Raw genomic sequence first — 24,138 nt, 5'->3', positions numbered from 1 at the left:
TGGTGCCAGAAAGTTAAACAGATTTGTAAATTACTTCTATTAAAAAATCTTAATCCTTCCAGTACTTTTTAGGGGCTATATACTACAGAGGAAATGCTTTACTTTTTAGATTTCTCTTATGTCACGACCACAGTGCTCTCTGCTGACCTCTGCTGACCATTTTAGGAACTGTCCAGAGCAGGAGAAAATCCCCATAGCAAAAACTATACTGCTCTGGACAGTTCCTAAAATGGACAGCAGAGGTCAGCAGAGAGCACTATGGTCGTGACATAAGAGAAATCTAAAAAGTAAAGCATTTCCTCTGTAGTATATAGCCCCTAAAAAGTACTGGAAGGATTAAGATTTTTAATAGAAGTAATTTACAAATCTGTTTAACTTTCTGGCACCAGTTGATTTAAAAAAAAAAAAAAAAAAAAAAAAAAAAAAAGGTTTTCCACGGGAGTACCCCTTTAAGGTCAGGAACAAAGCAGACGAACACCTTCCCTGTAGTAAATTACGATGTTGCTCAGGCGTCAGGGAATGGGTGAAGCAGTAATATAGGAGGTGGCTGGCAGGGATTAAAGGATAAATGAAATCAAGGACGTGCACAAACTCTTAAAGTAACAGTACATGCATGCTCGCGGCCCCTATTGGGTACACTATAAACAGTCACCACTTGAAACAGTATAGAGAAGGAAGTCCGCAACCTGCAGCTGGCAACTCGGCCAAAGTAAGCAGCTGGACACGCTGCATGCTTACAAATTACTTATTAATCAAAATAGTTATAAGGATTCCAGAACAAATATTATATTCGAGTATTTTTATATTTCAGATTGTTAAGAGTTTAAAGTGGTACTCTTTTTTTTTTTTTTATATTTTTTTTTTTTTAAATCAACTTGTGCCAGAAAGTTAAACAGATTTGTAAATTACTTCTATTAAAACATCTTAATCCTTCCTGTACTTATTAGCTGCTGAATATTACAGCGGAAATTCTACAGCAGAAATTAAAAGGGCTTCTCAAATTAAAGAAGCAATGTGATTGGTTGCAACTGGTAAACTTTTCCTCTATACTGGTTTTGATAAATCTCCCCCATAATGTCTCGCAATTCTTATGTGATCTTTGCACAGATTTTTTTTTTATTTTTGATGTGGTTAAAAACAAACAAGTGTCAACTCCTTTTCCCAGGCTGCAATGCGGCCCAAGACATTACATCACTAGTCAATTGTTGAAAGAGAGCATGTCTGCTTTAACGGGTGGAGCGACCACTGGATGGGAAGGAAATCATTCTTCAAAGGGCTGCAGGGAATTTTGGCTCAGGCGTGCTACAAAGGGAGGGGTGACTGATGTGTTGGAGGGAGAAAAGTGAACTCACACTAACAAAAAAGGGATCCTGGGACTTGTAGTTGGATGGAGGGAAATAGCCATTTCACAAAAAGAAATCAGCATTATGGTGGACTCACAAAACAGTCATTTATCCCCAAGACAAACACAGATCCTTCCTTAGCATGTATATTACTGTCTGGCAGGGCAGGTAAGTAGTCACCTTATGGTAGATTGCCCCTTTAATAAAGCCTTCGCATTCTGAGATCAGCTTGTTCAGACTGAATTGTACATAGAAGAAAAGCATTGTATAAATTTTTATTTCAGTCATATTTCTATAAAGCTGTAACGCCTGTTCAGAGTTTAGCTGCTTCTGATCGAGGATTTGTACTTTACAAACAAATATATATTTGTCTAGAAACAAATAGCAAAGAAATAAAAAAAAACAAATAAAAATCTGTGCATGGAGTGTCTGTGGCGGACAAACAGCAGACCACACAGCTGATTTAACATACGAGCGTTCAATCAATGATGCATTGAGGCACATGACAAGTCCAAGTCAAAACCCATTATATTCAAGTGGCCCTTTTAAATTCCACCTCGGCGCGTTGACCCTGTTGCTTACTACTAAAGACTTTACAGGCTTTTTTCGGAAGCATTGAGGGGAGCTTCTGTTTTGGCATTTGCTCAGCAGCACCTTCACAATTAACACTGCCAGGCTTTCCCTCTGATCAATTATTCATGACGATGACTAGCATATATTTTGAGCTCCTTAACTTCACATCAGAAGTGTGCAGCGAGAGATGACACGCTTGTGTGCTTTGCAGAATAAAAGGCTAGGCTCTGAAGCAGGTTTTTAACGCTAAATGGGAACAAGGCTGAGAGAAATGAAATCAACACTTTTAGTCAAAGTTAAGCTCCAGGCAAGCTGCAGGCACTGCACAGCATGGGAGAAGCTGGCTCTGGAATATGCCCGTGTACTGACAGCTGAATGAGAGTCTGAAGGCCTAATGGTAAGAGATGTTCCACCAATGAAAGAGCAACATAACTTTGCTCTCTTAGTTCACCAGCCGCGCTTATCACTTCAGACTATCAAGAGCGTGTCACTTTTAATTTCTAACAATAGTGCTCTGATATCCCTCTCACCCGCCCCACACTTACTTTTTTTTGCATTATTAAACAAGTAATACATTATAATCACTGCCAAAATAAAGAAAACATTAGCATGAGCCTAACAAAAAGAAAAAATCTACGCACTTAACAGCTAATGCTCTACTTATAGGTGATTTACACATTCTCCAATCAAATGTGATGCTGGTGTTTACCCGGCAAATAAATAAAATGATCACCTTCATATGTAATGTACAGCAGGCTGGCAAGCCGATTACAGAGGAGGTAGTCAGACTTGTACCTTCAGTTAACTCAAGCATGCTTTTAGTAAGTCATCCTAAAAACAAGGACCTCCAGCAGTAGACTGAGGTGGTGTAATGCATAGAATTTACCTAAAAATTGTAATAATCTTGGACTAACACCAAATTCATTTCCTTCTATTTTGTTGATTAAAGGGGTACTCCACCCCTAGACATCTTAGCTGGCACCCCGCTGTCATTACTGCACAGAGCGAGTTCGCTCTGCTCGTAATGACGGGCAATACAGGGGCCGCAGCATCGTTACGTCATGGCTCCGCCCCTCGTGACATCACTGTTCGCCTCCTCAATACGAGTCTATGGGAGGGGGCGTGGCGGTCGTCATGCCCCTGCCATAGACTTGCATTAAGGGGGCGGGCCGCAATGTCACAAGGGGCGGAGCCATGACATCACACTGCTCCATCCCCTGTATCACCCGTCATTACGCACAGAGCGAACTCGCTCTGTGCAGTAATGATAGCGGGGTGCCGCAGCGGCGATCCCAGTGGTCCCCAGCAGCGGGACCCCCGGCGATCTAACATCTTTTCCCCTATCCGTTGAATAGGGGATAAGATGTCTAGGGGCGGAGTACCCCTTTAAGGACTGAGCCTTTTTTGCAATTCTGACCACCGTCACTTTATGTATTAATAACTCTGAGATGCTTTTACCGATTATTCTGATTCTGAGATAGTTTTTTCGTGACATATTCTACTTTATTTTAGTAGTAAATTTTCGTCGTTACTTGCATCCTTTCTTGGTGAAAAATCCCAAAATTTCATGAAAATTTAGCATTTTTCTAACTTTGAAACTCTCTGCTTGTAAGGAAAATTGATATTCCAAAATTTTTTTATATTGATTCACAAATACAATATGTCTACTTTATGTTGGCATCATAAAATGGACATATTTTTACTTATTGAAAAAATTTGAGGGCTATAGCAGCAATTTTCAAAATTTTCATGAAAATTGCAAAATCTGAAGTGACAGATGTTACAGAACTACAACTCCCAACATGCCTGGGCAGTCTTGGCATGCTGAGAGTTGTAGTTTGGCAACATTTGGAGGGCTACCGTTTGGGCACCACTGTAATAGTGGTCTCCAAACTGTGACCCTCCAGATGTTGCAAAACTACAACTCCCAGCATGCCCAGACAGCCTTTGGCTGTCTGGGCATGCTGGGAGTTCCAGTTTGGCAACCACTAGAAGGGCAGCAGTAAATATCGCTTTACTGACACCTTTCTTCCCCCCCCCCCCATCGCCTCCCTACCTGCGCTGCTGATCTCCGCAGTCTCCACCGATGATCGGCGGTCCCCACGGCATCTTGTCCTCAGGTATCGGCCGCCATCTTCTCCCCCCCGTTCTGCCCGACATCCAGGGGTGGGCAGAGCGGGGGGTTTCCATGGCAACCCCCTGTCGTGCGCTGCCATTGGTCAGAATTAATTTCTGATTAATGGCAGGGGATAGGAGGAGATCGCACCACTGCGACCTCGCTCTTCTCCCTCAGGATGATTGGGGCTGTCACTGACCGCTCTGATCATCCCTATTTTCTGGGCGATCGGGTCACCAGAGACCCGATCAGCCCGGAATAGCAGAAAATCGCATGTCTGACTTCACATGCGATTTCCTGCGATCGCCGACATGGGGGGGGGATGGGGGTCTCAGGACCCCCCCTCAGCGATGTGCCGGGATGCCTGCTGAATGATTTCAGCAGGCAGACCGGCTAGCGGCGGGGACCGGAATTATCAGTAATCAGACCCGGAGCAAACATGCTCCGGGGACTGATTTTAACTGGGGTGCTGCATGCAAGATCACGGGGGTCCCCAGCGGCGGGACCCCCGCGATCAGGCATCTTATCCCCTATCCTTTGGATAGGGGATAAGATGTCTAAGCGACGGAGTACCTCTTTAAGCCCTTCAGGACTGGGACATTTTTCAAGTCTGACCTGTCCCACTTTATGTTGTGGTAACTTTGATTCTGAGCAAAGTTTTTTCATGACATATAGTACTCAATGTTAGCGATAAATTTTGGTGGATACATTCTGCATTTTTGTGTAAAAATTCCGTGAAAAAGTTGTGGCAGGTGTCCGGCAATAAACTGCAGTCGGCACATCAAGGCATTGCAAAAAATGCAGGAAGGGCTCAAGGTAAATTTATATATGGTATTGTAAATGAACAAAATGCTAATGGCTGCATGGGCATGCTGGGAGTCATAGTTTTGCAACAGCTGGAGACACATTGTTTAGAAAACAATGACCTACTGCAATAATGAGTTTAGAAAAGTGACCCACTGCTAAGCACATACAATTTTGTGTTTTCTGTACTCAATCAGGGAGATTAATCAGAACCTGTCTGGAGGAAAAGTTGCTGAGTTGCCCATAGCAACCAATCAGCTTGCTACTTTCATTTTTGAAAAGGCCTCTGAAAAATGAAAGAAGTGATCTGATTGGTTGCTATGGACAACTCAGCAACTTTTCCACTGGACAGGTTTTGATAAATCTCCCCCAAAATTTCTAAGGCTATGTTCACATCATAGTTGGAGGCTCAATGTGGGGCCTTTTAAATAACCAGACAAAAAATATAGCCTGAAGTAAATTGTTGTCTGGTTAAAATCCAATTTAATGATGGACACCAACTAGAAACCCAACGGACCTTATTGAAATCAATGGGGTCTGTTGGACTCTGTTGAGGTCTCCGTCATACAGTGGATCGGCTGGCTCCATTTGTCACTACTGAACCGAATCTACAACTGAGGCCTCTGACACAGATGTGAACCTCGCATTACACATTACTATTTTGAGTAGATTTTTTTGCATAAGAGATCCTGGAAATCCTACTTAATGGTTGCTGACATTATACCATGGCTCAAAAATAAGAGTGCATGTCTATTACAGTCTATACACAAACACCACAAGGTCATAAAAGAGCTGGTGCATAGGTCAAATGCATTCATTTCCATAGCCTGATATACTGTATGCAAGTACGGTTCAGGGTTTTGCTTTACATGCCATAAAGCCAATTGGAAAATAGATTACAGTTCTAAAGCATTTAAAGAAAAACTACATCATATCATTTTAAAGGAAAATAAACTTGAAAATAGTACATTAAAATATATACATTTTTTATTTTAGACTTTAGTTATACTTGCTCCCTTCTTAAAGGGGTTATCCAGGTTTTATTATCTTTTCACTATCGAGCCTGTGATGCCAAGTTAGGTCTTAAGTGCTTTACTTGCCTTCCATGTGTGGGGTGGATCAACCACTTTTTTGTGATTTGATGGTCCACCCAGGTTCAGCATTCCTCCAGTGTCTGGATGACTGTCCAGCCTTTCCCAGGATCCTGTTCGGCTGGAGACAACAGCTGATCACCGTGGCAGCGGCACGTAAAGGTGGACTGCACATGTCATCAGTGGCTTGTTATGGGGGATCATAAAAACACAAAAAGGGGGTTAATCTACCCCACATATGTAAGGCAAGTAAAGTACTTAAAGGGGTACTCCAGTGGAAAAAAAAAATTCCCAGAAAGTTAAACATATTTGTAAATGACTTCTTTTAAAAAAAAAAAAAATCTTAATCTTTCCAGTACTTATCAGCTGTTGAATGCTTCACAGGAATTTATTTTCTTTTTGGATTTCTTTTCTGTCTGACCACAGTGCTCTCTGCTGACACCTCTGTCCATGTCAGGAACTTTGCAGAGCAGGAGAGGTTTGCTATGGGGATTTGTATCTGCTTTGATTTTTAATACATGTTTGTAGAACACATTATATACACATATCCCTTAAAATAAACTATTTTCCTTTGGTTAAGGTGAAATAAAATAGGGCAAATATTTTTTCTAAGCTATTTTCAAATGTAACAAATATATTCTTGTATACTATTCAAAAATAGTACTAGAAGCAGCAATCCCACCAACAACTATGCACAATTCTATTCATTCACTGAATTACACTCAACATTCCTCATGGAGAACCCATTGTTAGATGAACTACTTCAAGTCTATGTATGCCCAACAGATGTTTGTAGTGCTGATAAATATTGTGCAAGGCAAACCCGTTCTTCAGGCTGGCATACTGCTCAGTGGACCGTAATATTAGGGCTGGGCGGTATGGCCAAATATGTGTATCGCGGTATCTTTGTAACTTATGGCGGTTCCACGGTATATAACGGTACCCCCCCCCCCCCCAAAAAAAATAAATTATTAGCCCAACGCTGCGCTGTCCCCATCGGGGTACTACTCACATCACCCGCAAGCGCTGCTCTCCTCGTCCTCCTGCTTGTTGCGGCCGCCAGCGCTGACACTCTATAGCCGTATCCCTATGCCTGGGCTGCAAAAGGTAAACAAACTTTAGCGCATGTTCCTACGTTGGCCTTATGCTCTTCCTGGGGAAGTGAACATCGGACAGCCGTCAGCCTATCACCGGCCGCAGCGATGTTCCACCTCGGCCGGTGATAGGCTGAGCCCACTGTCATGTAAGAAGTCGGCTCCTTACATGACAGTCCGCTCAACCTATCACCGGCCAAGGCGGAACATTGCTGCGGCCGGTGATAGGCTGACGGCTTTCTGACGTTCCATTCATTAGGAAGCTGGTCCGGACCGACGTGGAAGGTGAATTAAAGTTTATTTTGTTTACCTTTTGCAGCCCGGGCATAGGGATACAGTATAGAGCAGTGGTCTTCAACCTGCGGACCTCCAGATGTTGCAAAACTACAACATCTGGAGGTTGAAGACCACTGGTATAGAGTGTCAGCGCCGGCAGACGCAACAAACAGGAGGACGAGGAGGGCAGCACTTGCGGGTGACATATGTGAGTAGTACCCCGGTGGGGACAGCACAGCGCTGGGCTGACAATTCATTCATTTCTGTGGGGGAGGGGCCAAACCGGTATTGCGGTATGAGTTAAAATTCATATCGTGCAGCACAAAAATGTTGGTATTTGGTATGAACCGGTATACCGCCCAGCCCTACATAATATACTTCATTTTAACTACATATAAAACAGCATGACAATTAAACTTTCAATTAAACTTTCCAAAAGAAGATTTCTTGACTGCGACAAGGGTGTCATATTCCTATGAAAAGCACAGTATGGGTTGTCAGTGAGAGGATCAATACCGTTCCTGTGGCTTTTGGGTTTTGGAGACACACACAATTCACTTGTCAGTTCAATGTTGCGCTTCAAATCAACAAAGTCTCAAGTGAAAGATTTTAGTAATAACAACTGGAATGTGCTGTTTTCAAAATAACTATTAAATGACGGCAACATAGACAACTAATAGAAAGCGCATTTCATGCACCCAGGCAACAGTAAGAATGCATTTACAATCCACTTACAGTTACATTACATTACTTATTCTTTCACTCAGGAAACATCATATTGGCCCTGATTTATCAAAATGTAGAAAAGGTGGAGAGGTTTTGTCAACAATCACAACCAATCACAGCTCAGGTTTCACTTTACTAGAGTTCGTTAAGATAGGAAAGTGGAGCTGTAATTGGTTGCTGTGTAAAAATCCCCCCAATTTTTCTCTCATTGTATTATTTATCTAGCAATGGTCTTAAGAAACAGCCTATATTATAGGCTTCTGTTGATTGTATTCACCCTTCTGTTGATTTTTCTTGGCCAAAATATTGCTCATGTTTATTATGTCTAGTATATATTTTTTATGATGTGGACTGGCCTTGTGATGCTTTGTGGGGTGCACATATAGGATGCAGGGAAACGCACCTGATCGAGTAGTATAGGCTTCACTAATAGGCTGTAAGCCAGCATGTTGCACTACACGTTATCATGTAACTGGCACTAGTGTTGCTCGCGAATATTCGCAATGCAAATTTTATTTGCGAATATCGCATATTCGGGAATTCGCGAATATAGCACTATATATTCGCAATTACGAATATTCTTTTTTTTTTTTTTTTTTTCCACAGTACCCATCACAGTGATCATCCCTCTCTGCTTCCAGCTTGTGTGGTGTAAAGAAGGCTCTAATACTACTGTGTGAGTCTGGAGTGCAAATTTTCGTATATGCAAATTTTTCGCATATGCAAATTTTCGTACATACGAATTCTCGCATATGCGAAAATAAAATGCGAATATTACGAATATGCGCATTTAGCGAATATATGACGAATATTCGTCCATATATTCGCGAAATATCGCAAATTCGAATATGGCCTATGCCACTCAACACTAACTGGCACCCTGTATTTTGCCTTATCTGTGTGCAACTATTATACTAAGCAACTTACTCCCCTCATGAGTAGGAGACATGTGAGTGGTTGTTCATCAGTATTTTGCACCTGTGCGATCTTCCCTTATATAGCATTGTGGCTGATCTGCAGTGAGAACAAGTGCCTAACCTGCCCTTGTACCAGTAGCCAGTAAGTATGGCCTCTCTTCTGTGTTTTTTTTTTTTTCATAATTATTGTCCCATTTTCTGTGTGTTTTTTTTTTTTACACTAAAATGAAGAAAGAAAAAAAAAAAAAAAGGACAGCACTGTCACTGCACAAGCTTCACGGAGCTGGCTGTCATCTTTGTATCCACCACATTCGTGGATAATAAACATCAGCAAAGGCAACTAAAGGGTAAGTGCTATGCTGCTATCTTTTTCTGCATTCACAATTCTAAATGGGGCATTGCGATGCCACAATTCAAAATTATGATGCCATAGCACTAAAGTCATAATCGAAAACTGTATTGTCACAAAAGGACACTGTGATGACTCAAACCAGAACTGTGATGTCAAAATAGGCAATTGTAATACCACAATCCAAAATTATGTTACAATGAGGCACTGTGATGTCACATTTCGGAATTGTGCTGGCACAACGGGGCACTGTGATGTCACTACCCAAAACTATGATGTCACAATCCGGCATATGGGACTTTTTAGTTGTTTTTAAATTAGCAGCTGCAGGAACCAGATGTTACTTTCTTTAAGCACCTCTATGAGACTCACATCGGGCAGCTCATATAGTTGTTGAGTGACTTGAGCAGTCTCTATGGCGAGCAGCAGGATTGGAATGACATGGTATTGTGGAAATAAAGTGACCCAGTCGGAGAAAGAGCAGGGTGGCTGGTTAATTGTTGAATATTACTGCTGAGACAACATAAAGGTTTTGCCACAGTGGAAAATAACATGAACACAAAGAGGACACAGAAACTTCATGTAGATGTTTCCATGGTTCAATTGTAACTCATCCGGCCATAGCTTTCAGGAAGCAATGATCCTTTTAATACTGCCATACTCCTTATATTATGAAAAAGTTAGCCAAACACCGGTCTGCCCCAGTGCCTCTGTTTACTTACCATGATGATGCACTCTCCCTCTACTGCTGATAATAATCCGAATACAATGAGGCTACAGAGGATTCAGGACATCACTAGCGGGGCAGAGACCATGCATTCCCAGGGTGAACAGAGGGACTTTTGCAGACCGAATTGTCAGCACTGAACTGGTTGTGGTGGATATACTTGCCACTATATACCTCTTGAGAACGCCATTTTAATGGCGAAACATGTAGAGGTTGGCATGTAGTGTTTTTTTAACACCACTAACGGGGATATATTGTGGTTGTCTGCAGCGCCGCATTTATTTCATACTAAAGAGTGATCTCCTTCATTTTGATACTATATACTAAACCGTCAGTGGATATATTTTAAATCACTTGGGGATTTTGTTGATTTTATTATGACATTACCAATAAAAGCTACGTTTTAGGGGTTGTTCCTAATAGGGTTTTTTTTACCCCGGGCCTCGGCCCAGGGGTTTGGTGAATTATTGATTTGGCCCTTACTGCCCTTGGGTCAGTTAATTTGTATTGTATGGCATGGTTTGCTACTTTACAGCCTAAGCAGACTGAAGCTTAGTGTTTAAATAAGTTAGAATACCACTTTAGGAGACCTTTACAAAAGCCATGCGGTAAGTAAGAGAGAGTAACTAAGAGAGGAAAGGGCTGAACGGATGAGAAAATCATAAATAGAGAAACGTTCCATACTTTACCTATTACAGAATCATGCAATGCATCCTTTGTAGACTAGACAGATCAGGAACAATATATCATTTAGAATAAAATAGTTACCAAAAGTGCATTCACATGTGCTGTGCAATGGATTTATTTGTCATTCTGCCAAATAGTAAGCAAACAAAGAAAATGAACAATATGTCACGTACATTGTGTATTGGACAAAAAGACGCAATGGATTCTTTGTATCTTCACTGAGAATTTCAATGTTACATGTAAAGAAATTATTTCTGGCAACATATCATATAGGCTACAAATGCCCGATTTCTGTGATGGCGCATCAATAGAAAAGCTTTTGTTTTACACTGGCCCGATTACCTGTGAAATACGTCTGCCACTCTTTTATTGATTGAATTATACTTAGGCAAAGGATTGTCATTTCTCATTTATGCAGCAAAAACAAGTGAGCCAGATGGCAAAACACTCAGTGAAATATCAATTTCCTACCAATGATTTCCCACATTACTAATCACAGGAGCAGTAAGTGGCTCTTTGTTTCATGCAGTACCCAAAAACTTTTTTTTTCATCATGTTGGAAAACAAAGTGTGCATTTATGACTAGCCTGCATATAAAGGCATATGTAGAATATAATGCTTTAGCAGTCACAATTCAATGCTGTTCCATTCTTGTTTTTGCCCTCTATAAGCAATATAATTTTTATATTTTACTCAGTCAGTGAGTAAAATAATTGTACTGAATGCGATGGGTATTTTGACACTGGGAGTTGTAGTTTTGAAACCTCTGGAGGTCCGCAGGTTGAAGACCACTGCGGCCTTGGTCATCATCCAGACCCCCCCCCCCCCCCCCTTTAGTTTTCTACTCACTTCCCCTCCGTGCGAAGGAAGGGTGAGCATATGAACGCTCATGACCGTCCCTGTGCGTCGTCGTCAAGGCAACGTCACTAGTCCGGGGCAGGCCCGGAGTGCGGAGGAGAGGCCCCCGCCCCCGTGCAAATGGACAGCCCGGAACGACTAACCCTCGCCACCGGACGGTCCCTGCAGCATAGATGGCCCGGACCAGCTCACCCTTCCTTCCTACCGAGGGGAGTAGAGAACTAAGGGGGGGGGGTCTGGATGATGACGAAGGCCACAGTGGTCTTAAACCTACGGTCCTCCAGAGGTTTCAAAACTACAACTCCCAGCATGCCCGGACAGCTGATGGCTGTCCGGGCATGCTGGGAGTTGTAGTTTTGCAACATCTGGAGGTCCGCAGGTTGAAGACCACTGATGAAGGGATTGACAGGCGGTGATGATGAAGGGGGGGGGATGATGACGGGGGTCTGTATGATGACGAAGGCCGCAGTGGTATTCAACCTGCGGACCTCCAGGGGTTTCAAAACTACAACTCCCAGCATGCCCGGACAGACGATGGCTGAAGGGATTGACAGGCGGTGATGATGAGAGATGATGATGGGGGTCTGGATGATGATAGGGGGGGATGATGACATGGGGGGGATGATGTATTTCCCACCCTAGGCTTATATAGTCGAGTCAATAACTTTTCCTGGGTTTTTGGGGTGAAATTAGGGGCCTCGGCTTATATTCAAGTCGGCTTATACTCGAGTATATACAGTACTTTATCCACCTGAAATGGATGGATAGGCAGCAAGGTAAAAAGGAAAGGAAGCCCTGCTACTCAACAATATTCTCCAAACTGTAAAGAGTGCTAATATCAATGAAAGGCACAGATATACAGTGTGGACTCTATGTACAGCCTCCCAAGGAATCTCCCTCTGGCTTATTTTCTGGGTATCTTATACCCACCAACTTTTAAAAAGCACCTACCTAAAACTTGACCTTAAAGTGCATGTCTATTTAAATAAAAATACATGAATTCGGTCCTACCAGCGTAATGCCACAAGAAAATTAGATTAATACTTCATTAAAGTATATGGTCAACTCAAGTACTGCATTAGGGATGCTTCCTTAAAGGGATTGTACTACCAATGACTCATCTCCTGTCCACGGAGGATGAGATTCTGTGCAATTTTAAGAATAGGAGTCCCGTGTTTTGTATCAGAATGGAGAGCAAGTCAAGTGTGTGAACCGCCACTTCATCATTATCTACTGAACTGCCGGAGATAGCCGATTGCGTTATCAAGAGAATCGAGAAGCATGCATGAATCGTGTACATGCATGACCACTGCCCCAATCCAACCCTTGAAATCACACACTGATTATCCATCCTATGGATAAGGAATAAGTTTTATTGGTGGGATAGCCCCTCACGTATATACTGCTTATGTAGATATTATAAATAGTTGAGAGCTGTAATATGGACTAATAACATTAACCTCAACAAGAACCGGGACAAAGAAAGATATATCTCCACAATTGCCAAAATTAGAAATTACGAACTGCACTTTTGTTGGCTTAGCGGTGCTTTTTTATCATTGCTATATAAAAATCCTGTCCTTTGCTCTTTTCTTAAGCAATGGTTCACTGCACAGCTGGGATCACAGCCCCCCTCCTCCTCTATGATATGCTTCTTGTCATTGCCCAGCTGATTTTCCTCTGTCCTCACTCAATAGCTATTATGTGAAGACAAGGATGACAGGTGACAGCTGACTAAGAAGGTGTATAACCTGTAAAAGCTGTCGGTTAATGTATCATTTTACAAAAAATTCTTCTGTTTATCTTTAAATTCAACTGGCTTCGTAGAAATATGTTGCATCAACATGCAAGGTGTATTTTTTTTTATAAATTATGCAAATACAGTGATAAAGTACACTGGTATAGAGTCAAATAGTTCCAATTTTCGTGAAATAAACAATATGTCTGGCTTGAGTCAATATTTTTGGCAAGTATTTTAAGTAAAAAAACAAAAAAATTGTAAAACTAGGAAACAATCAACAAATTATTTCTATTATATACATCATATGGTGCCCTATTTAATACTGGCTCCCAATGGAGCCTCCATCAAAGATTTTATTAAAAATAAGGGACAAAGAAGCAGTGCATGCTCAATTTTTTTTGTCCTATTAACGCCAATAAAATGACAGACACCATGTGAAAAACCTGACGCACCCCATTAAAGTCAGTAGGGTTGGTCTAGCTCCATTGGTGTCCATTGTGCAGTGAATCCACTAGCTCCATTCTCTTTTGTTCTTCTGCTCCAATGATGGAGCAGATGAACGGATAAAGAACAGAGCCTCTAGAGCTGATGATAAGTACTGTAAGGATTAACATTCTTTAATATAAGTAATTTACACATCTGTAACATTCTGGAGCCAGTTGATATGGAAAAAAAAATGTTTTTTTTACCGGACTTCCCCTTTAAAGGGGTACTCCGGTGGAAAACTTTTTTTTTTTTTTTTTTTATTCAACTGGTGCCAGAAAGTTAAACAGATTTGTAAATTACTTCTAATCCTTCCAGTACTTATTAGCTGCTGAATACTACAGAGGATTTTTTTTTTCTTTTTGGAACACAGTACTATCTGCTGACATCATGACCACAGTGCTCTCTGCTGACATCTCTGTCCATAGCAGCATATGTTTGCTATAGGGATTTTTTAACAGAAGTAATTTACAAATCTGTTTAACTTTCTGGCATCAGTTGATTGAAAACATTTTAAAAAAGTACCCTTTAAGCTTTGAAAAACCACCACAAATGTGGATGCTTTTTTTCAAGGCCCCTATCAGTTCCATTTGTTTCAGTACCTGATATGCTAATGAGGGCCTAGACTCAACTGGGCAGGCACCAGCACCAGCTATGGGGGAATGCTCTTTTAAGAGTAAAGCTTTGTTTTTAGCACATAACACTATAAGGATGAGATCTATCACAGAACTTCTAATTAATAATAAATATCATTTCTTAATAAATGTGGAATATAACTTTAACACAATATTAATATGCAACATAAAATTCCACATAGTTGAACTGGCAATGCACTTTCTCAACCTGGATATGCTCCCCATTTACTTAAATGATATGAATTTATAGAATACTAAGATGACTGGGTCCTGTTTGAAGAGCCACAGATATCCCCTAGGTAATTAACATAGCAGTGGAATGTGAAATCAAGTCTATTTCATTAAAGGAAAAAGAGAAGAGAGAAAAAAATACTTTCTCTCTCTCTCTAGTGTTATGCTGCTGGGGCCGTTGTCCATCAGTTAGCTAGCTCTCTCATCTCAATGCCCTACTGTATAATTAACTCAAGCTAGGATTGTTATCCAAGTAGGTTAAAAGAAGTGATAGCATAGCCTCAGTTTCATTAACAGCATGATGATGAGCAGCTCCTACTGTCTGTATCCTGAGCACTGTGCCTAAAAGAGTAATCAGAAGCTGGAGATGAGCACCGTATGTTGTCTTTGCATTATAAGAGTGATTTAAGTAGGTATCAAGAGATTCACATACTAGATCTGAAGCAAAGTCAGAATAGATCTAAGGCCAGTCGTGCCTTGATTAGGTGGATAGTTAGTGCAAAGCAACTATGAGAAGCTCTTCAAAGTCCAACATGGTTCGAGCAATTAGAATAGAAGAAGCAACAATGGCTGATGAGACTGCACTGATAGCCAGGATGGTAAAACCCTTGCCCCAATGCTCAAGACAGCAGCAGTCTTCTTCTGACTTAATCCATAGGGTAGGTCACTATGACACACCCGGGCAGTGTTACAACAATAAGTAGCAAACAAAACCAACCATGTGTTGCAAAAATAACAGTAAAGTCAAGTAATATTAACCATGTAACTCTTGTCTTAACGGCCTTATGACACCAAATATTTAATGTACGGTATGTTTTTTGACTGAATAAGGGGCAATACCAATGTGATCCATTAAATAATGTTTCCATAATTTTTTGACAACCAGATACGACACTTAAAGGGGTATTCCAGTATAAGAAAAAATGATATGTTGCTTGGGGAGCCGTAAAAAGAAAAAAAAGAAAGTCATGCTCATCCACAGCTCCCGTTCCAGCACCATTCAGTTCCTGGCTCCTCACAGCTTGTTGATGTATTAGAGACAAAAGGTTAGAACAGGACATGCCTGCTCAGCCAATCACAGACTGACACAGGACACTGCTGCGTTCGTTGATTGGCTGAGTGGGCAGATTCTGCAAAGCAGGCGGTGATAAGCTGAGGACTTAAAGGGGTACACCGATGGAAAACGTATTTTAAATCAACTGGTGCCAGAAAGTTAAACAGATTTGTAAAATACTTATATTAAAAAATCTTAATCTTTCCAGTACTTTTTAGGGTCTGTATACTACAGAGGAAATGGTTTCCTTTTTGGAACACAGAGCTCTCTGCTGACATCATGACCACAGTGCTCTCTGATGACATCTCTGTCCATTTTAGGAACTGTCCAGAGCAGCATATGTTTGCTATGTGGATTTTCTCCTACTCTGGACAGTTCCTAAAATGGACAGCAGAGGTCAGCAGAGAGCACTGTGCTCATGATGTCAGCAGAGAGCTCTATGTTCCAAAAAGAAAACCATTTCCTCTGTAGTATTCAGCAGCTAATAAGTACTGGAAGGATTAAGATTTTTTAATAGAAGTAATTTAGAAATCTGTTTAACTTTCTGGCACCAGTTGATTTAAAAAAAAAAAAAAAGTTTTCCATGGGAGTACCCCTTTAAAGGTGCTGGGATGGCTGCTGCAAGGGACAATAGGTGAGTTTTATGTAGTTTTTTTTATTTCAGCAACTTATCAATTTCTTTGATACTGGAATACCTCTCTAAGCCTTCTATTTGCGAAGAAAAAAATTCTATAAAAACAGTTTTCATTGTAATCTTCTTTAACACAACATTTTAAAAATGAATATATTAAGCTGCTAATAAAATACTGCATTTTCATAATTGACAGTGCTCCTTTGCCTCTGTTTACAGTGCATTTCAGATCGTCACACTTCTTTTTAACATTTTGTTATGTTATGACCTTGTGCAACTAAACTTCACATAATGTAAAGTTCCTCCATCAATCTGCACTCAATAACCCTAATAAAAATTGAAAAACAGAGCATTTTTTACAAATTTATTAAAAAGAAAAAACTACAATTTTACAGAATGGACCCTTTATTCTGAACTTAATGGAAGCACCACTGAGCCTCCAGTCGTCTTTGGTACAATGTTACAAGGTTTGCACACCTAGATGTGGGGATTTCCTGCCATACTTTGTTGTCTTGGCTTTGTGCTTAGGGTCATTGGGGGAGATTTATCAAAACCTGTAAGGAGAGAAAAAGTGGACCAGTTGTCCATAGCAACCAATCAGCTCGCTTCTTTAATTTTTAAGAAGGTCTCTGAAAAATAAAAGCAGCAATCAGATTGGTTGCTATGGGCAATGGGCAAGTTTTCCTTTGCACAGGTTTTATTAAATCTCTCCCATTGACTTGTTGTAATGTGAAGGTTTGGCCCAATCTGAGATCCGGAGCACTCTGGATCAGATTTTTATTAAGAATATATCCGTACTTTGCTCCATTTAGCTTTCCCTAAAGTGTGACCAGTCTTCCTGCCCTAGCCGCTGACCAAAGATTTCTTTTTGGCCACTTTGCCATAAAGCCCTGAACAAGTTTCTCCTATCAGCACACAGGATCATTAGAGCTCAGCCAGAGTGGCCACTGGGTTCTTGGTTACTTCTATTACAAAGGCCTTTGTCCACCGCTTGCTTAGCTTAGTAGGACAGCCAGCTCCAGTAAGAGTCCTGGTTGTTTTGGAGGCCGCTGTATTCTTGAACGGTCAGTGCAGCAGACTTTGTTGTACCCTTCTCTAGATCTCTGCAGAATACTGTCTATGAACACTATAGGCAGTTATTTATAGAATGTGTTGGCAGATAAAAACCATATGGCCCATCTAGTCTGCCCAATAATCTGAATCCTGTCAATAGTCCCTGGCCCTATCTTATATGAAGGATAGCCTTATGCCTATCCCGTGCATGCTTACACTTCTTCACTATATTTACAGCTACCACTTCTGCAGGAAGGCTATTCCATGCATCTACTACTCACTCAGTGATGTAATAATTCCTGATATTAGTTTTAAATTAGTTTTAAATTAGAGGGGTAAAGGTTTAAAACTATGTCCTCCTGTGGTAGTTTCTCTTCTTTTAAATCTCCTCTCCTCCTTTACCGTGTTGATTCCCATTATGTATATAAAAGTTTCTATCATATCCCCTCTGTCTCTTCTTTCTTCCAAGCTATACATGTTAAGGTCCTTTAGCCGTTCCTGGTAAGTTTAAATCTGCAGTCCATGTACTAGTTTAGTAGCTCTTTTCTGAACTCTCTCTAGAGTAGCTATATCCTTCTGGAGATATGGCCTCCAGTACTGCGCACAATACTCCAAGTGAGGCCACACCAGTGTTCTGTACAGCGGCATGAGCACTTCTCTCTTTCTACTACTTATACCTCTCCCTATACATCCAAGCATTCTGCTAGCCTTTCCTGCTGCTCTATTACATGGTCTTCCTTCCTTTAAGTCTTCTGAAATAATTACTCCTAAATCCCTTTCCTCAGATACTGAGGTCAGGACTGTGTCAAATATTCTATATTCTGCCTGAGGTTTTTTACGCCCCAGGTGCATTATCTTGCACTTATCCACATTCAATTTCAGTTGCCAGAGTTCTGACCATTCTTCTATTTTGCCTATTTCCAACCTCATGGTTTGATTTTTGCTTTAATATGCATTGTCAGCTGTGAGACTATAGACAGGGATGTATCTTTCCAAATTATGTCCAATCTTCACAGATTAGCAGAGGTTTTACATGCTACTGAGAATCCATCAGGGTCTGACGCTGATCTCTTGTAATCTGTGATGCAAATTTCTACAAGATCTTATATGTAACATCTACTGAAACTACAAAAACAAAGAAATAAAAAGAAGACTATGAACATCTAATGTTAAGTGCTTTTGCATTTATTACTTTTGAAAAGTTGTTGCTTAAAAACGAGTTGTAGTCCACGGACATTGCTAAAAAGTATCATAAGAGGTGGTGAAATTCCAAACCTTGGCAGCATATTTCGTGCACACGTAAACTATCTGAAACAAATAACGGTCTCTGGCCAGAGGATAGGCAGGGGGGGGGGGGGGGGAGAAGCGGCGGTGGTTGGACTCAGGAGGACCCCAGGACAGGCAGGGAGAGAGAAGCGGGTGGCGGCGGCGGTCTCTGGCCCAGCAAAAGCCGAAGCAGCTCATTGATTTAAAGCGCCCACTTTAAATTATTGATCTGCAGCGGGGCCGGGGAGGGCGGGTGCTGAAATAGCCGATAACTTATACCGGAATATCGGTATAAGTTATCGGCTATCGGCCTTAAAGTCCACAGATTATCCGTATCGGCCCAAAAAAATCTATATCGGTCGATATGTTAAAACAAACCTGATCTAAAATGACACTCTAAATAACATGTTAAACTCAGCTTCTAAGGAGGATGATGGGAATACAGCAATGTGTCACTTTAAAACACAGAAGCAAAGCTTCCTAAGCTGCCCCTTGTTTACAATTAGAGATCATCATTACCCCAAAAACAAGCCACTCTGGGAACACTGTCACACTACAGCACACATAGTAGCATCATCTACCTGACGGTAGCAAAGAATCCTTCCAGCCGGGGATATAAGATTTGACTTGATGTTTTACTGCATTATTATCACAACTTTGCCATGTTATAAAAGACATGTGTAATAACACTCTATAAACACATATTGCAGGCAAAAGTAGAAAAAAGTTCTGACAATAGTAGTGGCATCCCACCCCTGCTTTAAAGGTTTTGAGAAAAATCTTATACCCCTTTTATAAGCCAAAATGTAATTTACTAGCTTTTGCCCGCGGCTTCGCGGGTAACATAGATCTACTTTTTTACGATCCTTGAGTAATGAGGCCGCTCTGGGTAAATTCTATGGGCATCCAAACAACTCGAATTCTTTCAACTTTGATCGCCGTGTCTAAAGAGTTAATGCCGGAACGGCGATGTCCAGCATTAGCCACAGGTCCTGTAATGTAATAACGGAGGTCCCAGCACTCACCGATGCAAGCAAATGGTATTTATTGTATATCCTAGTCACAGGACGCGTTTCGGCACTTAGCCTTCCTCTGCTGTCAACTGGTTCGCTCGCAGGCGCCAGTTATATGCACGAGGAGGCGCCCTAAAACGACGTCACTTCCACTGGCCGGCACGCCGGGAGTGACGTCACGTAGTCATAGTGACATGTCAACAAGGCATCAAAATGCATAGTGACATGTGTTTGCATTTTGATGCCTTGTTGACATGTCACTATGACTACGTGACGTCACTCCCGGCGTGCCGGCCAGTGGAAGTGACGTCATTTTAGGGCGCCTCCTCGTGCATATAACTGGCGCCTGCGAGCGAACCAGTTGACAGCAGAGGAAGGCTAAGTGCCGAAACGCGTCCTGTGACTAGGATATACAATAAATACCATTTGCTTGCATCGGTGAGTGCTGGGACCTCCGTTATTACATTACAGTATTTTTTTCCTCGTGCACCACCACTTTTCAGATAAGTGCCGACCATTGCTCCACTATTAGCCACAGGTCCTGGCTGCTGATAGCTTAGTTTACTGTTCGTGCATGCTGGGAGTTGTAGTTTTGCAAGATTTAGAGGGCCACAGTTTAGAAACCACCACACAGTGATCTCCAAACTATGGCCCTCCAGATGTTGCAAAACTACAAATCCCAGCATGCCCAGACAGAAAACTGCTGTGTGGGTATGCTGGGAGTTGTAGTTTTGCAAGATCTAGAGGGCTACAGTTTAGAGACCACTGCACAGTGATCTCCAAACTGTAGCAAAACTATAAATCCCAGCATGCCCAAACAGCAAACAGCTGTCTGGGCATGCTGAGAGTTGTTGTTTGACAACATCTGGAGGGTTACAGTTTAGAGACCTCTGTATAGTGGTCTCAAACTTTAGCCCTCCAGATGTTGCCAGGCAATTCACCGGCTTCCGTAGTCTGCACCAGGGAGCCAGCCGCATGTTATTGCTGCCCGCCGATCACCGCCCAGGATCGTCGCCTCCGCCTATGGTAAGTGACCTCAGGCGCTGGTCACAGGATGGTTCCGCCGTTCTGCCCACACTACTGTTGGTAGGCAGAACGGGTGAACCGAACTTTAACCCCCCCTGCCCCCGATCTGCTATTGGTTGGTCGCTTCTGACTACCAATAGCAGGGATAGGAGGAGTGGCACCCCTGCCACCTCACTCCTATCCCTTCAGGGGGATCATGGGTGTCTTGGACACTCCTGATCCCCCTTATTTTTCGGGTCACCAGAAACCCATATGACCCGGAATCGCCGCAGATCGCCGGTCTCGGGACCCCCATGGGCTATATGCCGGGATGCCTGCTTAACGATATCAGCAGGCATCCCGGACCGGTCCCCGCCCGATGAGAGGCGGGGAACGGAAGAACGCAGGGCATACCCATACCCAAAGAAAAATAACAAAGAAAAACACTACTGTCCAATACAAAATGCAGTATTATAACAATATAATGACCACTTCAGTATCTACAAGAAATTCACAGTAAAGCAGTAAAGCCCTCTCCTACTATATTATGCCATAGAAAATCCCATGTTTGCTGAACAACACAGCTACCTGTATATCAATAATTCCGAGTCTGGGGGCGTGGCCTGGATACCGGCATGAGCAGTGGTGTGTGCTGAGAGCTCCCGCTGACCCCGCTGTTTTACCCTGCATAAAATTACCCTGAGCGGCCAGTCTTCTTTCTGCGGGTCACTCCGGTGCTGCGGAACATCTGGTACAGCTGTTGGTCTGGTCCTTGCGGCTGTCGGTGGTGCGGGCGGCTCCTTTCTCTTATGGCCTGAAGCTCCGGTCAGCTTGCGCTGTGGAGCTCCGGTGCGATCTCCGGTCGGCTGGTGAGGCCCTGGACTGTCTGCAGCTATGGACTGTGAGGTCTCCACTGTATCTCCTGGGCTTCTGCATCTTAGGCCCTCCCTGGTTCTGGACGCAATTGTAGGCCTTCGTGGGCAGGGCCTCCATCTCCGGGCTTGGTTGCTGTGGTGACTCCCGCCGTGGAGTGCGGCCTCAGCTGTAATCCCTGGCTGCAGCAAGGATCCTGCCTCAGTGGGAACTTGTGATTGCTGGTCTCTCCTCTGCCCTTCCCATGGAACTGCAAGTTACTGCCCTATAGCACCCTGTGGTGCCCTATTGGAGTTCTGGCCTCACTCTTCTGGGACTTTTGCTGGACTGCATGCTGAACCTTCAATCCTGTCTGTGAGTACCCTGGTAGGAGACATCTGTACTTGCTGGGACTTGTGGTGCACTGCAAGCTCACTAAAGCTATCTGCCCTGCTGGGGTGCTCTGTGCTTACTGGACTGTGTGGCTAGTGACTTTCTACCTACTCTCTGTGTGGCCCTGCCAGCCATGGGTGGGCCTGTGGTAGTAATAGGAATAAGAAATCCAAGTTGAATGCTGAGGCCTCCTGTCCGACCTCTGATGAGGATGCCTCCTCTGATGATGAGTCCTCTCGCTCCCGTGGTCCTTCTCAATGGAAACCTGGTACTCAGACCCCACTTGCTACTAGAGTCTCTGTGCAGGCAGCAAAAGCCCTGAGCCAGTTCTCCAGGGCTCTGGACCGTCCTAGGGGCGATTCTCCTGATCCTCCGCTGTCTGTTTTTGAGGGATCTCAGACTCCACCGCAGTAACAGTCCCCTAAAGACCTGTCTATGATGCTGCTACTATGGACCAACACTTCCCTGAACTTTTGGCTGCCTTTACCTCCTATCAGTCAATTAAGGTGACCATAAGTGGATAAACTTCGGCAGGAGTTTGTTATCATACAACATGAGACCCAAAAGGTCCGTGAACACACTGAAGGAGTGGAGCGTAGGGTCTCTACGGTGGAGGAAACTTTACACCCACTGCCAGAGCGGGTTGACTCACTGCAGCGTCAGGTTACAGTGGCTCTGAGTCGCATGGATGACATGGAGAACCGCTTGAGGCACAATAACATCCGCTTCGTGGGCCTCCCTGAGAAGGTGGAAGGGAATGATTCTGTACTGTTCCTGGAAACTTAACTGAAAGAAATTCTTCCTGTGGACACGTTCTCTCCTTATTTCTCCATTGAGCGGGCCCACCAAGTTCCGGCTCGGCCTCCTCCTCCTGGTGGCCCTCCAAATCCCTTCCTGGCTAAACTTCTACACTTCAAGGACAGAGATGCTATTCTCTGGGCTGAGCGTATCAAGGGCGAGGTCATTTGTGATGGAAGCAGAGTGTCCTTTTATCCTGATTTTTCTGTGGAGCTTCACAAGCAACGGGTGCAGTTCACGGAGGTCTGGGCGAAGCTATGTGCCAAGGGCTACCGCTACTCGATGCTGTATCCTGCTCGCCTGAGAGTGGTGGATGCAGCCCCTTCTGTCAGACCTCCGGATTGAACAGTACCTTGCTAGAGACTGTTCTCTATGACTGTCTTTAGATAGTAGTTCGGGAGCTAGATCTTGCTTAGGGTTCCTAGGTTCCAGTCTCCCTAAGGTTCTCTGGGTAGTTTTCTTTAGTTACCGGCTGCTTTAGTTTATGGTGGGGTGGTGGGAGGCAGGTTTTTGCACTAGTAGCTTTTTAGTCTCATTTGGCGTACTTTTGATGCCCGTAGAGGTTGTATTTAGGGTCTAGGTCTGCACTGTTAGGGAATAGATGTTTACTATGTCCCGTTTAGTCTTAGAAAGGATTTTCTTGGCAATGTTTTGCTTATGCTTTGTTGCCTTTGTATACCGATTTTGTGTCTGTGCCCTGTTTGTCTCTCTGTTGATGATGTGTGGTGTGTGTGGTTCCGATGCTCTGCCCTTCTTTGTCCTGGTCCTCCTTTGGTGTCTCCTGTTTCTATATATTATTTTTTTTTCATGATGGGGACCCTAAAAGGTGGTTAGTTGGAAAGTTCTTGCCAAGAAAAGGGCTTGGATAGTGTGGGGTTAACATGCCTCATACTCTAATTATGCTGCAGTTAGCAGTTTCTTAGGCGGCCTGTGACCACTTTGGGAGATTTGTAATATTACATTGTTCTCTGAGTTCTCTCTCTCTCTTTTTGTTCTTGTCTATGTGTATGTGTCCCCTCTTTTTCAGGTCTCTGTGCTGAAGCCAATTACTAACAAACTGCGTGTCTTTTCCCTCTGATCCTGTCCTCTTTGTAGGTGATTTCAATGTGGTTCCTGATCCAATGCTCGACCGCACCACTGCTGCTGAACCTGGCTCCTCCTCATTTAAACACCTGGCGTTTGGCGATGAGCCTGACCGACCTCTGGAGGTTGAAGTACCCAACTGCTTCTTCCTTTTCCTTTTACTCTGCGGCTCATAGGTCATTCTCTCGAATTGACCTCGCTCTGGCATTTGATGACCTCCTTCAGGCGGTAGGAGATGTTTTACTACACCACTAGGTGGATCTCAGACCATTCTGCTGTACTGGTAGTTCTCCACCTAGGCCCTAGTCCCCCTTCCCGTATCTGGTGCATGCACCCTGG

The 24,138-nt window shown here is 43.0% G+C and overlaps 1 protein-coding gene across 2 annotated transcripts in view; it reads right to left on the bottom strand.

Moving 5' to 3' along the window:
• SLC10A7 (solute carrier family 10 member 7) overlaps positions 1 to 24,138 on the bottom strand; it is a 222,689-nt gene that overhangs the window by 87,278 nt on the left and 111,273 nt on the right. The window lies entirely within an intron of this gene.

Source organism: Hyla sarda, chromosome 1 (genome assembly GCF_029499605.1).
Source record: "Hyla sarda isolate aHylSar1 chromosome 1, aHylSar1.hap1, whole genome shotgun sequence".
NCBI lineage: Eukaryota > Metazoa > Chordata > Amphibia > Anura > Hylidae > Hyla > Hyla sarda.
The sequence above is the reverse complement of the archived record's forward strand: the minus strand, read 5'-3'. Positions and strand labels throughout refer to the sequence as shown.